A 4,603-nucleotide genomic window follows, 5' to 3' on the forward strand; every position below is an offset into this window, starting at 1 on the left:
TGGGTTTATGATCAAGTCTATCTATGAATAATATTTGAATCTTCTCTGAATTCTTTTATGTATGATTGGTTATCTTTGCAAGTCTCTTCGAATTATCCGTTTGGTTTGGCCAACTAGATTGGTAATTCTTGCCATGGGAGAAGTGCATAGCTTTGGGTTCGATCTTGTGGTGTCCTGACCCAGTGACAGAAGGGGCAGCAAGGCACGTATTTTATCGTTGCCATCGAGGATAACAAGATGGGGTTTATTTCATATTGCATGAATTTATCTCTCTACATCATGTCATCTTGCTTAAGGCATTACTCTGTTTTTAACTTAACTAGTTGACCTGTTGCACCAAATGGCGCAGAGGCCCCATGATCCCATGTGTGCTTTGAAAATAAAACCATGTATTAATTCTTTTACTTTTGGACAAACAGTATGTAACAAATGGAAAATAAAACCATGTATTAATTGCATCAATTTTTTTAGTAAATTAGCTTCACATTATCAGCTCTTTTCCATAACCGGGAGAAAAATGAGTTATTTACATGAATGATTGTGGCTACATCGTTCATATAGGAATATATTAAATGGTACCATTACTTCTTACACACATAGCTTTGGCAAGTCTTGGTTTAAAGAGAAAGCTAATTATACAATTGCATCTAGCTTCTGCAGCTACGGTAAGCAAAAGGAGCAGAATACAACATAGATTGAAAGGCCCAGGTTCTAAAAACCCATCCTGATGGCTCTTAGCTTCTTTTCTTCTCTATGTTGATAAGAGGGTCATTGATAATCTTATCTATGGGTCCTTTCCCAGATGACATATTCAACACCGTTACGTTGGATATATGATCAGATAATCCATGCATGTACCTTGTTAAGACGAACCAGCCCATAGCGTTTTGCTTCTTTTCATATGTAGCAATAATTAGCTTGTTCTTGATGGATCTGATCTTTGTCTTCATCTTCTTCTTGCTGTACCTAGCTATATTAACCTCATGTTTTAGAGAACGATTTTCCTCCTCGAGTTTCTTCATGGTGCTGCAATTATAGTCTCTTATCTCTGTCTTCACTGTGCATTTAATGTATCCAATTGCTTCCATAGCAGCACTGTCTTCTGACATAGAATGATCAACAGATTGTACCCCGAGAATAGCCATTCGATTCATATCATTCCCAACATATGATGTGGGTGTATGGAACAATACAGTCACACACACCCTGCTGCCACAATATACTCTGGTTCGGTACTCAGCTGGTGGAAGGCCCAGAGTCTCTAAAAGAACATCCAACATCATCCCGTAAGGTATTTTGACCATCGCTGGTACTGCCTCTGGTTTTAAATAGATGCCATTGTTCAGAAGGGTAGCATGACAATAATACAATGCCGGTATAAATTTGCGAAATAAGATAATTTTGTTCTCTCCAGCAATGAAAATAAAAAAAATTCACAACAAGCGCAAACACCATCTCTTTCTACAGATTAAACGCTGATATACTGGAAACAATGTGAGGTAGCCTGACTTGCAATAGGTTTAACAACAACAGAACCCACACATTTTGGCTGTACATAGCTTTAGCTTCATTTTTAGGAGTTTTATCAAGGTTCCGATAGTAACGAGAGATCAGTTACATGATATGATAGCGCTAAAAATTTTATGCAACGTAGGGAAGATGTGAGTTACTATTTTGAGGTCCAAAGGAATAAATGGCTAAAATAAACTGTAAATGGAGTTAGTTGAATTCCGTTATAATAGATAGGCCAATGCTAATATTAGGTTGTCTCTGAAATAACTGGGACTGGCTGTTTTTAATTGTAATCACTAACCTCAGAACCGTGCCGTGAATTCTCATATTGTTTGTACAATGCCGCATATGAAGAAAACTGGCTGTGGCCTGTGGGTTACTTCCATGCTTGCCACCTCATCCTGCAGTGTGCAGATATTAATTAGTAGGTTATACAGGCTGTTGACATTTTAAGGGAAGCACATAGCAAGCTAAGGAGAGGAATACTATAATGGTGAAAACACTTTTTCCAGTTATTAATTAATTGTTTAGTTTGGTTATAAAAGAGATTTCTTAGGAATTCTGCACTTGTACATGTTCTGTTTATTTGCGTATGTCGTTCTGTATTTTATAATGCCTAGGTTGAACCTAATTGTAGCATATCATCAACCACAGAGAATTCTGTCAATCACAGCAGAATATAGTATGAGCTGGGACCAGAAGTCAAACAATATGAGCAGTGGCGTATGGGCAAGACAGAAATTATAGGCATTACAGGAATTGGTAAAGAAATCACTCTAAACATCTGGTTTGTTGGGGAGAGGAAGTAACCTCATCTGGCTGTTCTTTAGGCTGGTCATTGACGGAATGTTCTTCGGCTGGAGAAAATATGGCACATATCTCTTCTGCGTCCGTTGGTAGCTGCTGTAAAAGTACGGCTCTAGCTCTAGTTAGAAAGAAAGGCACATATCTCTAACCTAATTATCAAGTGGAGGGTGTACTCACCTGTGATTCTCCTGGGAACTCCAAAATAGGCGCAACGATGGAAACAAAAGCGTTCATGCATCCAAACGCAAACAGTAAAACAAGCAACAAAATAGAAGCAAAACAAAAAGACACATCGCCTTCAAACATCACTATCATACAAAAGTATCAGCATCATCATATCCTCATACAGGCCGCGGAAACTGACACCGCGAAACATGCACAACTAACGCAAGATGAAAACACACGGCAGCATTCATCGAGCAACCCTCGCGCATTTCATCAAACACCTAACAGGCATGCACCCATAGAGAAGCAAAGAGGCTCGAACTAACCTAAACAGCAAGGACCGAACGACCCACGCTCCTACTGAGGAGCCAACGTGAAATCCAAGGAAGCTGCGCACGAAGGGAGCAAATGGAAACAGACCAGAATAGTAAATCGTAGAAACAATGGCAGGAAAGAACCGGAGGAGCAGAATAGAAAGAACCTCAACAAACATCACCAATGGAGGAACGGATGGCCATGGTGCAGAGCCGGAGGACAGGGCGTTCGAACGGGACGAAGCGAGGCGATGAAGAGAGCGCGCAGCGAGTGGGCGAAGCGAGCATGCACATAATGAGAAGAAGGACAAGAAGAAAAGGGGGAAACCGAAGAGAAAAGGAGGCCCTTGCCCACCGCAACGGCGCGCCCAACTCGCACAGAGCGGCATCGGAACCCACGAAGCAAACACCGACACGCGACCTGCGTGGGGTCGGAGCCCACTGTCAGTGAGAGTGGCGAACATGCGCAAGGCACTCAGCAGCCTGGGCATGGCAGGCGCACACGACGTCATAGCGACCCCACCGCGCGTCAGGTCCAATAGCATGGCACCCAGCAAGCCACACCCACCCACCCGAACAGAGGGCACAGAGATGGGCGACGGGTCGAAGAGAACACAGGGTAAAAGTTGATTCCCAATGACGAGCGGGGTCAAGGGAAGCGGGACCGAAGAGGCAGCGGCTAAGTGACCCACCGGACAGAGAGGAACACGCCCGCAATCGGTAACAAACGACTCGAAGGAAAAGCAGTTTGACCAGTATCACGAAGCGACGCGGCATGGCGATGGTGCCAGCTCCGTACGTGAGCCCCTCGGTCAGCAGAATCCCATACGCCAGCCACGGTCAGCAGAATCACGATCCAGACGCGGGAGGCCGCTCGCACAGAAAAAACCACAGCCACAACACCGACCCACCGGACAAAGGAGAAGGCAGGTCCACCTACAGTGGGGAGCGGGTACCACAGAAGGGGCGATCGGGAAACGGGCATCGCCCACGACGCCCGCCCGCCCGTGACGATCGCGTACGTGGCGCGGCAGGATCGGCCGCCCAGCACCTGAAAGAGGCTCACCCAGCCAATCCGATAAGAGGCCGAGCCCACAGGTCATGGGCTGCACGAACTCACTCAGCGGTCAAAACGAAAACAACCGCAGATCCAACATCAACCAACAAAGAAAACTGCTGTTTGACCAACATCGAACGGCCGAAACTGGAGCAAATTGAGGGCAACCATAAAGACAAGTTGGCTAGCCTCATTTATATGTTAAAATACTCTAGATGCATGCTGGATAGTGGTCGATGAATGGAGTAATAGTAGTAGATGCAGAATCGTTTCGATCTACTTGTCACGGACGTGATGCCTATATACATAATCATGCCTAGATATTCTCATAACTATGCTCAATTCTGTCAATTGCTTAACAATAATTTGTTCATCCACCATAGAATACTTATGCTCTTGAGAGAAACCACTAGTGAAACCTATGGCCCCCGGGTCTATTCTCATCATATCAATCTCCATCACTTTAATCTTGCTTTGCTTTTTTACTTTGCTTTTACTTTTTACTTTGCATCTTTATCCCAAAAATACCAAAAATATTATATCTATCAGATCTCACTCTCGTAAGTGACCGTGAAGGGATTGACAACCCCTAATCGTGTTGATTGCGAGTAGCTATCGCTTTGTGCAAGTACGAGGGACTTGAGTGTGGGCTCCTACTGGATTGATACCTTGGTTCTCAAAAACTGAGGGAAATACTTACGTTACTCTGCTGCATCATCCCTTCCTCTTCGGGGAATACCAACGCAAG

General features: G+C 44.1%; 1 long non-coding RNA gene across 2 annotated transcripts; it reads right to left on the bottom strand.

Moving 5' to 3' along the window:
• Positions 1–449: 449 nt before the first annotated feature.
• Positions 450–3,151, bottom strand: LOC123189539 (uncharacterized). Of its 2 annotated transcripts, XR_006495885.1 has the most exons (5): positions 2,966–3,151; positions 2,497–2,873; positions 2,323–2,415; positions 1,814–1,913; positions 450–1,318 (listed from the first exon to the last, which is right to left on the bottom strand). It is a non-coding gene; the product is annotated as an uncharacterized lncRNA (long non-coding RNA). The 2 variants fall into 2 exon arrangements; XR_006495884.1 differs by having other exon boundaries at positions 2,497–3,135.
• Between the last annotated feature and the right edge of the window lie 1,452 nt (positions 3,152–4,603).

Source organism: Triticum aestivum, chromosome 2A (genome assembly GCF_018294505.1).
Source record: "Triticum aestivum cultivar Chinese Spring chromosome 2A, IWGSC CS RefSeq v2.1, whole genome shotgun sequence".
NCBI lineage: Eukaryota > Viridiplantae > Streptophyta > Magnoliopsida > Poales > Poaceae > Triticum > Triticum aestivum.